Source organism: Pelobates fuscus, chromosome 8 (assembly GCF_036172605.1).
Source record: "Pelobates fuscus isolate aPelFus1 chromosome 8, aPelFus1.pri, whole genome shotgun sequence".
In the NCBI taxonomy this organism is placed as follows: domain Eukaryota; kingdom Metazoa; phylum Chordata; class Amphibia; order Anura; family Pelobatidae; genus Pelobates; species Pelobates fuscus.
The window spans coordinates 144,145,029-144,158,912 of record NC_086324.1 but is presented as its reverse complement, the minus strand read 5'-3'; positions in this window follow the sequence as shown (position 1 = coordinate 144,158,912).

The following is a 13,884-nucleotide window of genomic DNA, read 5'->3' as shown; positions in this document are numbered from 1 at the left end:
CATTTGTGGTGGGTGGAGGCTATCATTAACCATGGGGACCTAATGTCCCCACTAGCCCCCACCCATTAGCAGCATGTGTGGGATATTATTATTAACCTGGGGAAATTTAAGGTTCTTCCCAGCCCCCACCCTTTGATGGTGGGTGGGGGCTATTACTATTATTAACCCAAGGGTCCTTGGGGAAATTGTAAACTCTGAATCTTGAAACAAACAAAATGGCTTATCCATTACCCATTCTGCTTGTTTCGTGATTAGGCCATATAGTGGCTCAATATCTGGATTTTTGGACGAACTAACGAGCTCTCTAAACTCTAAAATCGAATCTCCATTTATAGTTGTTACATTATAGCCAATCATAAAGTTACATATCACCTAGCACTGGATTATCACCAGTGCATTCTGGGTGCTGTTCAGAATGTCTGCCAAGGCAATGTAAGCTTCCCGTACCTGCAATAATGAGCAGTCAGAAGCCTTTAGAAGACTAGGCTAGTATGTAAACTCCGACAGCAATAAACCTTTCAAATTGGCTTTGTCCAAACTGTCACAATAATAAAACTGTCACTCTAAAACATGTCTCTTTTATTGCTAGTATTCAGAACTGCTTTCTTTTTTTTCTTCACAATTGCAATTGTTTGACTGAAAGAAAAAAAAATCACTCAGTTTTGTGAAATATATTATATGTCAATGTGCTGAGTTATCAGCCTTCTATCAATAAATATGATACTTAGAGACATTACATGGGATTACATACTATAATGTCCCAGTAATGTAATTTGTATCACAAGTAATGCTCAGAATTTGGACAGGCGTTATGCTGGCCATCTAACGGGTTGGACTTTTCAGAGCAAGTGCTTTTGCGTGAAAATTACCTACATCGCCCCTGTGCTGCACACACATGTTTAAAGCAACACTTCAAGTGCAATTACACTGTCGTGGTTATGGTGCCCAGAATGCCATGGTACCCACCGAGAATAGTTAAACTTCTTGCAAACATTTGACCAATTGCCTGGGCTCTCCGTGATGCCAGCCATAGCCTCCAGGAGAGCCAGCAGGTTCTATAGGGGGTTTGCTCATTGGTTTTACTGTAGTAGTGTAGACGTTTTGGTGCTTTGAGTGTCCTTTGAAAGAGGAAAGTGAAGATTATAAATGATACAAACAACAATGAACTGTACAGCTAAAAAAAAATGCACAAAAATCTATGCTATACTTTATATGTGAAAATTAAAGCAGGGTTGCATTTACTTTACTTTCCTTTTACACAATACACTTCACTACACTTCAGAGGAAAACGGTATGATGTAAATGTAGGTTTCCTATACGCAACTTGAGGCTACATTTATGAGACTAAGTATGGATCTGTGTAACTGAAGATTGCATAAAGTGATAATTCTCTCTAACTTTTTTCTCTCTGATAAATTGTCTATCATCTGTCTGTCTGTCTGTCTGTCTGTCTGTCTGTCTGTCTGTCTATCTATCTATCTATCTATCTATCCATATGTGTCTTTCTCTGTCTGCCATACATACATATAAAATAAATTGAAGCACACTTGGATCTTTATCTCAAGGGACACGCTAATCAAAGGTAGTTTGTACTTACTACATCTGGAATTGCTAGAGAATTGAAAAATGTAGGCCTAATAGCCAATCTGAAAAAAAAATTCTGCAATACAGCTATTTTTCCAGCTACACTACACTAGCCTTGAATTCGCAATTTCCTAGTAAGTTCTCGACTCTTGCCAGTTTTAGTGAACTCTCTCAATATAACATCAGTAATAGAATAGAATCAGTTCCTCTTTCTATATTTTGAAGGCAGTGTATCTCTTTTTACTTTTATATTACTAAGTATTTTTCACTCTTCTACGAATTTGTTCTTGGTGCTTGTTGAATATTAAACGCAATTGGTGTTTAATTCCCAATAGCAAAAGCCGTATGGGGAAAATAATTCAAATGGTGTAACCTGCTGTGATTTGTGTGTTACTTCGGCTTATTATAAAATTAAAATGACACATCAAGGGCTTTATGGGGAATAACTTAGTGCAAAAGGTAATTATCCCTAATAATTATGCATTGGATAACTACAGCATCAGAAAGAAACCATGGAAAAAAATATATACATTTATGCAAATATTAAATGATTCATAGTTATATTTAAAGAAAAACTGTTATGTTTAAAGACTTTTTTTTAATTCGGCAGAAAAAATCTATAAAATATAGGTCAAGATTTTTGCAGTTTTTTTTCTTTGTACGACTCTGCTTTTTTTTTTTTATTTAATACAAAATAAAAATAATTTATAAAATAGTTTTCCACAGTAAACCAGAAATTGTAGTGAATTATGACAAAATAGAGAAACTGGTAGAAAATAAAAAAAAAAAATCCCCAAATCAGCTGTTTTTCCAGCTTAGTTAAATATCTAATATTTGCAATTTTCTTGTAATTCTTCACAATTCCTGCTAAGTGAATACACTCAAATGTATTTTTTTTCCATTTAAAACCACGTCATATTGTTCCGTTGTCCTTCGCAATGTAAATTCCAAGAACATCAACACAACTAATGGAGCAGTACTGGGTATAGTTTACTTACAACTGTGTGTTTCATTTCATCCAAGCAAATGTGAGTAAACAGAAAATGATAAAAACGGTTGTTCCTCTTTAAGGGTGAAAATGCGTTTTTTTAAAATGACTCTTGCAAATTTCACCACACAGGCTATGTTGCATACTAACAACATAGTGCCACCTGTTGGTGGCCTCGGGCACATCACGAAAAAAAGTATAGAAAAAAAAAATCTTTCTTAGACATTGCTACCAAAAACCATTGTATGTACAATAAAAAATTAATATGTTCTTCTACACAAATCCATTTGCTAGTTTATCTGTATATTACTGACGTGATGTTTTAATACAGCATTCTATCACTTTCCTTTTTCTCTTATCTGGCAAATGACTTCGCCATATCTCGCGTTACCAGCTGTCCTAGATCTCCCTCGGCAGTCCCTCTTGTTTGACTCCTTGCACTGTTATCCTGCTGTATTAAGATGTGTGCCAAGCTTTTATATATAGCATTGCGCAATAGGTGATTAGTACTCTGTATTAGAAGTGCCTGCCTCCTACAGGAGCGGAACGTGGTATATGTTCATCATAATTTATAGACAAGGCCAAAAAGAGAAAAATAAAAAAAATTAAAAACATCTTACCAAGCTAATTAAATAATATACTTTTATTATTCAGTGATAATTAGTTTATTTAGGCACTTTATCTTGTAGCATGCATTTTATATTTAAATGTATGTAAAGTTAAAATCTTGCACCAAAAGTGGGCATATTTTCGTAATATCTATAAATATATTGCTTCTGAAAAAAAAAAAAACACTTTTCATAACTCTTTCCCCTTGCCTCTGCTTTGGGGAGCGATATAGCATTTGCAATGTTTCCCCATACACATAAATAGTAAGAGCATGTGCACGCATACAGTTTCAAGAAGTTTTACATCCACCAGACAAGAAAAAATTAGTCACTTATGCAATGGAATGGTAAAACCTTTGTTTCTGTCCAGTACAATGAGTAGAATGTATGGGGCAAATACATTGTATTCCTGTGCAATATCACACTCAGTAAATCTCTCATAGAGAGCAATGAGTGTGAGAATGTTAAAAAAACCACGGAGGAGGATCAAAGTGAAGGAGATTCATGCATCTGCTTGTAATAAATCGTTTGAAATCCATACCTGAGTGTCCTTATAGCTTGCATGTACATAAATAACATTAGCAAAAAAATAATACATTGTATTGATTCCTTACAAGAGGTGATACGGCTCACTCTACTAACACAATGTGTAGATTAAATTGTATGCTTTTTAATTTAAAGTTAAAGGAACACTATAGGGTCAGGAACACAAACATGTATTCCTGACCCTTTAGTGTTAAAACCACCATTTAGGTGGCTTGCCCCCTTATCCCATAGAAAGGGTTAAAACTTACCTTATTTCCAGCTCTCCACAGGTGTGCAGGTGCTGGCCCCTCTTGTGATCCGCCTCTTTGGCTGACATAATCAGAATTAATCCAATGCTTTCCCGTAGGGAGATCATCAAAGAGGCGTGGCCCGTCCAGGGCTAAACACTGTTCTGGCCAATCGGCATCTCCTCATAGAGATGCACTGAATCAATGCATCTCTATGAGGAAAGTTCAGTGTCTCCATGCAGAAGGTGGAGACACTGAATGTCAGTCATACTGTGCAGCACTGTCCAAGGAAGCACCTCTAATATCTATCTGAGGAGTGGCCAGTGGAGTTATCACTAGGATGTAATGTAAACACTGCATTTTTTTTTACTGTAAAAAGCCTGAAGAGAATGATTCTACTCACCAGAACAAATACTATTAAATATAGTTGTTCTGGTGACTTTAGTTTCCCTTTAAACTCAGGTACAACTAACAACACTTAGCAGGACTATGCAGGTGGTGAGAGAGGGATATACTAACCCCAGTAGAGTGTAGAAGGCACATTAAGGTGAACACTATTGCAGGTGCCAATTGATTGTGGGATAACCCAAATCATTACAGTTATTGTAGTTAGGGAGCAAGTCTATCTGCTCTTGCAGCACAGACAGATTTTGTATCTCACTTGCACACCTTGCTTTAAAATTATTGAAAGGACCTAGATGTCATCAAATCCTCCCATTCTTCAAAATGACTATGCTGCCTCAGTGGCATTCTCTGTATAATCTTTCCCAGTGCTAGAGATTGCATGTCCTGTATAGTCTGCCCCAGTCCTGGAGATGGCATGCCATGCATAATCTGCCCCAGTCCTGCAGATAACATGCCATGTATAATCGCCCCCACTTCTAGACTTGTGCACAGTGAACATTTTTGGTTCTTCCAAATTGGTTCTTCATTTCATTTAGAAATTTTTTGGATTGATCTGAAAATTGCCTTGAAAACCCTAAAGTGGAGGGGAAAGGGTGCCTGTAATGTCACTTTAACAAAAAGACCACCTTTAAAACATAAATCAGTGATTCATAGTTGGTGTTAAATGGTAGTGGTCACTAGACTTGTGCACGACAAAAATGTTTTGCTTCTTCCAAATTCCTCCTTATGAAATATAAAATAACTCACCTGGTAAATACAAATGCTAAAAATATTGCAGTGTTTCAGTGGCACTTACAGCCTCACCACGGACTGAGAACCATTTTATCTAGACAAAAACCACACTCATCCATGCTCTCTCAGTAATGGGTGAGGGCATCAGATATTCCTAGTGCAGGAAGACAGTGGCAGTGGGACTACATGCACCATGACCACTGTAATACGCATATCACACTGTAGCGCAACTAGTCAATCACGTTCCTGACATACTTTGATAAAGGTTCATTCTTATTTGTTGGCTCTGTAGGAGTTGGCTGACAATGCTTGTTTTTTCCAGACAGGTGGTTATGACCTGGACATAGAAAGAGAAAGGGACATGTGATCGTGTTGGACAGTTATTTTAACAACCTAGTGCTATTGTAATCACATAAAAGCTTAAACGGGAGGTTAAGTGAGTTAACTGCAATGGATTTATGGAGAATTACAGACACTAGATTCCTAGTAGTGATGTCGCGAACATGAAATTCCGCAAATGTTCGCGAACGGGCGAACCGCCATAGACTTCAATAGGCAGGCGAATTTTAAAACCCACAGCTACTCTTTCTGGCCACAATAGTGATGGAAAAGTTGTTTCAAGGGAACTAACACCTGGACTGTGGCATGCCGGAGGGGGATTCATGGCAAAACTCCCATGGAAAATTACATAGTTGATGCAGAGTCTGGTTTTAATCCATAAAGGGCATAAATCACCTAACATTCCTAAATTGTTTGGAATAATGTGCTTTAAAACATCAGGTATGATGTTGTATCGATCAGGTAGTGTAAGGGTTACGCCCGCTTCACAGTGACAGACCAAACTCCCCGTTTAACGCACCGCAAACAACCGCAAACAGTCCATTTGCACAACCGCAAACTCCCCATTTGCACAAGGTTGGATACCAAGCTAGCCATGTCCCATTCCTTGTCCTCACTGATGTCATTGAAGGTCTCTTCCTCCACACAGCCACGTACAACACCAAGGGTCCCCGAAAGGTGACAACAAGCCCCCTGTATTTTTTTTAAATGTACACTACTGTTACACCAGATATGAGTTGCACTGGTGTGACACTGTGCCCTGGCAGGCCCTGAAACGCACACGTGTGAAGGAAACTGACTGCTATTATTTCACAGTCAAATTTCTATTTTTTATCTTTAATGTACACTACTGTTACATCAGATATGAGTTGCACTGGTGTGACACTGTGCCTTGGCAGGCCCTGAAACGCATACGTGTGAAGGAAACTGACTGCTATTATATTACAGATAAAATAGAAAGGTGAACAGCGCTAAAGATCAGAAATTGTACATACGTTTAGTAGAAATACTGGCCAGCGGAGTAACTTAAAAAAAAAAGGAGAAACAAAGATACAAATAATGGTACAGTATGTATGAACGATATAATTCCACAAGAACAAAGGTGTTATATTCACACTCACACTTTGAGGAGCTATATCAGCTCGGTGTTAAGAGCTTGGACGGAATAATCCCCGTCTATGGATTTCTTGAGGTTCCAGATCGTTGGTGAGTGTATTCGTTATATGAAAAACAAGAGTAAAATACGCCACATGGTCTAGTACGTAAATATAAAATATTGTAGTAAGAGTAGATGATCCTACTTACATATACTAGAGCAACGACCTGCTCTAGTTTGGAGAATTTCAGGTGGAATAATCCCCACCTCAGGATATAGTGGACCCAGGTATAGCAGCAAAGCAGTATTAAATAGGAAGGAGGACAAAAAAAAAATGACTGGATGGTTTAAAAATTATATATACTTTAATACAATAAGTAAAAAGTGAATAATATACTATAAAACCAGTCCTGTATAAAAGTCCAAAATTCTTCCTCACTTAAATGTGTTTTAGTGCAAAGTGTGTTCTCTTTAACATAAAGTTCTAAATCTAAAAAGGTTGCTGTATGGTTACTAAAATTGGAAGTTAAAATTATACCTTCATTATTCTGGTTTAAGTAATTAATGAAGGATTCTGCTGAAGACATGGGTCCTTCCCATATAAAGAGGAGATCATCTATATAGCGATGATATGAGACCAGGTTTGCGCACCAGCTATGTCCCTCCCATATCATCTATTTTCCCATTCCGTCATGAATAGGTTGGCATAGCTGGGCGCAAACCTGGTCCCCATGGCTGTCCCTGTTATCTGAAGGTAAAAAGCGTCTGCGAACCAGAAATAGTTGTGGTGTAAAATAAGATCAATTCCCTTTAAAATAAATTCGATTTGAGCAGAATCCATATCTTTATGTTTTTCTAAAATTGATTTAACCGCTGAGATCCCTTTTTCATGTGGGATGATTGTATATAGTGATTTTACATCGCTAGTAATGAGAATGTAATTTTCTTTCCAGGTAATATTATTTAGTGTGTTAAGGAGATCTATGGTGTCTTTTAAGTAGGATTTGCTTAATTTCACATATGGCTGAAGCATAATGTCAATATATTCTGAAAGATTTGCCAGAATTGAATCTATACCGGAGACGATAGGCCTTCCGGGTGGGTTGATGGGGTCTTTGTGGATCTTAGGTAGAAAATATATTACAGGGATCTTAGGGTATAGTGTATTAATATAATCAAATTCTTTTGAGGTCAAAATCCCCTTCTCTTTACCCTCTCTTAGAAGATTTGTTAGTAAGATCTTAATATCACTTGTGGGATCTTTTTTTAATTTAGTGTACGTTTGTGGGTCATTGAGTTGTTTATAGGCTTCAGTCTCATACATCTCCTTTGATAGAATAACTAGTCCACCCCCCTTGTCAGACGGTTTTATTACAATGGATTCATCTTCTTTTAAAAGTTTAATGGCTTCCCTTTCTGTTTTATTTAAATTGGATTTATCATATTTATGGTTAGTTTCTAGTTTACCAAGTTCTCTATTTACCTTTTTTTCAAAAATTTCTAATGCCTCAGATTTGTAATAGGATGGATAAAAAGTTGATCTTTTTTTTAAAAGACTTTTTATAAATATTTGTATTTAAATCAATTTCAGTTATAATTTTATTTTCTTCTAAGTTTTTAGATTTTGACCTCAAAAGAATTTGATTATATTAATACACTATACCCTAAGATCCCTGTAATATATTTTCTACCTAAGATCCACAAAGACCCCATCAACCCACCCGGAAGGCCTATCGTCTCCGGTATAGATTCAATTCTGGCAAATCTTTCAGAATATATTGACATTATGCTTCAGCCATATGTGAAATTAAGCAAATCCTACTTAAAAGACACCATAGATCTCCTTAACACACTAAATAATATTACCTGGAAAGAAAATTACATTCTCATTACTAGCGATGTAAAATCACTATATACAATCATCCCACATGAAAATGGGATCTCAGCGGTTAAATCAATTTTAGAAAAACATAAAGATATGGATTCTGCTCAAATCGAATTTATTTTAAAGGGAATTGATCTTATTTTACACCACAACTATTTCTGGTTCGCAGACGCTTTTTACCTTCAGATAACAGGGACAGCCATGGGGACCAGGTTTGCGCCCAGCTATGCCAACCTATTCATGACGGAATGGGAAAATAGATGGATATGGGAGGGACATAGCTGGTGCGCAAACCTGGTCTCATATCATCGCAATATAGATGATCTCCTCTTTATATGGGAAGGACCCATGTCTTCAGCAGAATTCTTCATTAATTACTTAAACCAGAATAATGAAGGTATAATTTTAACTTCCAATTTTAGTAACCATACAGTAACCTTTTTAGATTTAGAACTTTGTGTTAAAGAGAACACACTTTGCACTAAAACACATTTAAGTGAGGAAGAATTTTGGACTTTTATACAGGACTGGTTTTATAGTATATTATTCACTTTTTACTTATTGTATTAAAGTATATATAATTTTTAAACCATCCAGTCATTTTTTTTTTGTCCTCCTTCCTATTTAATACTGCTTTGCTGCTATACCTGGGTCCACTATATCCTGAGGTGGGGATTATTCCACCTGAAATTCTCCAAACTAGAGCAGGTCGTTGCTCTAGTATATGTAAGTAGGATCATCTACTCTTATTACAATATTTTATATTTACGTACTAGACCATGTGGCGTATTTTACTCTTGTTTTTCATATAACGAATACACTCACCAACGATCTGGAACCTCAAGAAATCCATAGACGGGGATAATTCCGTCCAAGCTCTTAACACCGAGCTGATATAGCTCCTCAAAGTGTGAGTGTGAATATAACACCTTTGTTCTTGTGGAATTATATCGTTCATACATACTGTACCATTATTTGTATCTTTGTTTCTCCTTTTTTTTTAAGTTACTCCGCTGGCCAGTATTTCTACTAAACGTATGTACAATTTCTGATCTTTAGCGCTATTCACCTTTCTATTTTATCTGTCCATTTATCACAAGGTAGAGGGAACACCTTGTTGGTGAACTGCTGCTCACCCTTGAGAAGAGAGCGCTTATTACCCTTTATTATATTACAGTCCAAAAAGTTTTTTTTTTTTTTAAATGCAAGCTATTGTGACACCAGATATGAGTGGTGGCACTGGGACCACCTTAAAAATATTGGATATCGCTAAAACTCATGATCACTATATACTTTCTCTACATACCTCTAAAACGAACCAAACTACCCATCCATCCGCAATACCACTTTATCCCACTTAGAACTAGTGCCCAGTTAAAATACTTGACTCTTACTTACCCACACTCAGTCATGCCACACACATTTCACCACTACTCTCACTGAATCCCTCTGACTACAGCTAAATTCATCTTCTACATCAGAACACTACTCCTAAGATTGAGTTGTATCCATGTCTCGGGTTTTTCATTTAGAATAGGGGCAGCTTCGGTCTCCTTCAACACTGACACTCCAGTGCATATTATTAAAAGATTGAGCAGATGGAAATCCTCAGTCTACAACCGATATATTCCTCATCCCGAGAAAGAAATGAGGAAAGCTTTTAAAAGTTTGGCTTTGTAAATTTGATGCAATAAGTGTGTTTTTCTTTAATACCTTTTCACCCTCTTTGCATGAACCAGATTTGCATATATTACTAATATGTTTCTGAACATATATATTATATTATTCACTCACTCACTCACTCTCTGGGCCAGCCTAAGACATCATGCTGCCTAGGTCCAACGATAAATGACTATGGGGGATAATGTATGATAAACACAGGTTACTGGCTATGGGGGGGATAATGTATAATAAACACAGGTTACTGGCTATGGGGGGATAATATATAATAAACACAGGTTACTGGCTATGGGAGGGATAATTTATAATAAACACAGGTTACTGGCTATGGGAGGGATAATTTATAATAAACACAGGTTACTGGCTATGGGAGGGATAATTTATAATAAACACAGGTTACTGGCTATGGGAGGATAATGTATAATAAACACAGGTTACTGGCTATGGGGAGGATAATGTATAATAAACACAGGTTACTGGCTATGGGAGGATAATGTATAGTAAACACAGGTTACTGGCTATGGGGGATAATGTATAATAAACACAGGTTACTGGCTATGGGGGGATAATGTATAATAAACACAGGTAACTGGCTATGGGGGATAATGTATAATAAACACAGGTTACTGGTTGTGGGGGAGATAATGTATAATAAGCACAGGTTACTGGCTATGGGGGGATAATGTATAATAAAAACAGGTTACTGGCTATGGGAGGATAATTTATAATAAACCCAGGTTACTGGCTATGGGGGGATAATGTATGTAACGGACCGTTTCAGCAGACAAGGGGTTAAAATCCGTTTAGGCGATCTTCCCCTCTCAGATATAAAGGCAGCTACTGTAGAACACCAAACTCCCGAATTGAATACAAGTGAATGCACCAAACTCCCGAACTGCATACAAGGGAATCAGGTAGCACTCCAAACTCCAGAACCGGAACCTCACGAATAGCTGCTAGCAGACGAACAGGAAAAGCTCCCAAGCGGCTTACACTCCTGGCAATCAGTCTCTAACAGCATACAGTGAATCCCCCCAAAGACGAGACAGAGCTCCGTGTTGTGGGTCAAGCAGTGGTTTGGTTTATTATGGGCTACCTGCCCAGTATTTATGCAAGTTTTCCACCTTGTGGACACTCCCCTAAGGGACCAGATGGAAGACTGTGACAAGGGACAGACATACACCAATTACAGACACACAGCAGTAAAACATCCCCACAATGCATCCTAATTCCCTCCCTCTATCCTGGAGATAATTGAGAAGTAATTCAATTATCTCCCAGGACAGAGGCAAGACTCCATTATACACGTGGGGACACAAAGACAGTAAAACACTTTAAAATACATAAAGTCACCTTGTCTACCTAAAACACAGACATTTCACATATCCCCAGATAGCTGGGATCTGAGCGCAGAAAACTACCGAATAGCGCTCAGATCCTATTCACACAGTTCAATTGCCATGGAGCCAAAGTCTTTAACTACACGAATGGGCTCCATGGCATAGCTATCTGGGTTAACACATTCACATAAAATAACATACCGAATAGACATGTATTCGCTAAACTGTACGAACAGGAACCAGGCGGCTGACGGCTCAGCTGTGTTCGTGCAAATAAGTGTCCGTTTTTAGTTCCATAGTTTAAGTGCCGAACACCGCTGGCCGTACGGGACTTTTAAAATGGCCGCCACCACGTGTTCGGTAAACAAACAAAGACCACCCTGTATTCGTCAATTAAGCTGCGGTTAACCGCAGCTTCAGGGAGGTAAATTGGCGGCACACTCCAGCTCCCAGGTGGTCGCTTCTTCGGCAGTTTGTTCAGTAGATAAAATCTACCGAACACCCCGGCAGAAAGGCACGAATAAGCCTTTCTGCAGGGAAAATAAAGTCTTTCAAAGTCTGGTCCATAGTCCAAAGGCAGCAGACGGGCAACCAGGCTTCTCCAATGCAATGTGGCGAGATTGCTCTCGTCACAATGTATAATAAACACAGGTTACTGGCTATGGGAAGGATAATGTATAGTAAACACAGGTTACTGGCTATGGCGGGATAATGTATAATAAACACAGGTTACTGGCTATGGGAGGGTTAATGTATAATAAACACAGGTTACTGGCTATGGGGGGATAATGTATAATAAACACAGGTTACTGGCTATGGAGGGATAATGTATAATAAACACAGGTTACTGGCTATGGGAGGATAATGTATAATAAACACAGGTTACTGGCTATGGGAGAATAATGTATAATAAACACAGGTTACTGGCTATGGGGGGATAATGTATAATAAACACAGGTTACTGGCTATGGGGGATAATGTATAATAAACACAGGTCACTGGCTATGGGAGGATAATGTATAATAAACACAGGTTACTGGCTATGGGGGGATAATGTATAATAAACACAGGTTACTGGCTATGGGGAGGATAATGTATAATAAACACAGGTTACTGGCTATGGGGGGATAATGTATAATAAACACAGGTTACTGGCTATGGGAGGGATAATGTTTTATAAACACAGGTTACTGGCTATGGGAGGGATAATGTATAATAAACACAGGTTACTGGCTATGGGAGGGATAATGTATAATAAACACAGGTTACTGGCTATGGGAGGGATAATGTATGATAAACACAGGTTACTGGCTATGGGGGGATAATGTATAATAAACACAGGTTACTGGCTATGGGAGGGATAATGTATAATAAACACAGGTTACTCGCTATGGAGGGATAATGTATAATAAACACAGGTTACTGGCTATGGGGGGGGGGTAATGTATAATAAACACAGGTTACTGGCTATGGGAGGATAATGTATAAAAAACACAGGTTACTGGCTATGGAGAGGATAAGGTATAATAAACACAGGTTACTGGCTATGGGGATAATGTATAATAAACACAGGTTACTGGCTATGGAGGATAATGTATAATAAACACAAACACAAAAAAAATGAATGCAGCTTCAGAATTAATCTAAATTGTATGCTGTCTAGGAGGTGGGAGGGTCTGGGAGGGAGGGTCTGCTGCTGATTGGCTGGAATGTGTCTGCTGACTGTGAGGTACAGGGTCAAAGTTTACTAAATGATGACGAATAGGGGGCGGACTGAACATCGCATATGTTCGCCGTCCGAGGCGAACGCGAACACGCTATGTTCGCCAGGAACTATTCGCCAGCGAACCGTTCGGGACTAATTCCTAGTCATTAACTAATTTTAGCATTTACTGAATAATTTGGTTTTGTTGTAGGGGATTTAAAATGGACTAATTTGTGAACAAGGCACCTATTTAAAAATTAACAATGGTTCATAACAGACTTGGTTTTGCCCAATTTACGATTCGACAAAATTTGAGCCGATCAACTGTTCAGTCAAATAGCTTATCGCCGAACCTCCATGCAGATGTATAACGGAACAAGCAACTAGTGCTATGGCTGAACTTGTTTTGATTCTGTATGTGCCTGTGGCACCAAAAATAGAGATGATTGATAGGGAAAAAAATATTAGTTGACTACGACTTTTGCTCACTTGATCTGTGAACCAAATGACAGCAAAATGCACCTATCAGTGTACTGCAAAATATATATAATAGTTATATTATATATATTGTAAGGTACCATGATTTTTTGTGTGCTTTTTCGATTTGGATTTGGATGTTTCTCTGCATATTTTTCAATGGACGATATTCAACCAAACCGAGTGTTGGACATCCAAAACAAAATTTCAATCTCTGCTTAATTAGACAGTCCCACTGCGCACAAGTCTAGTTGAACATTTATAACCAGTCC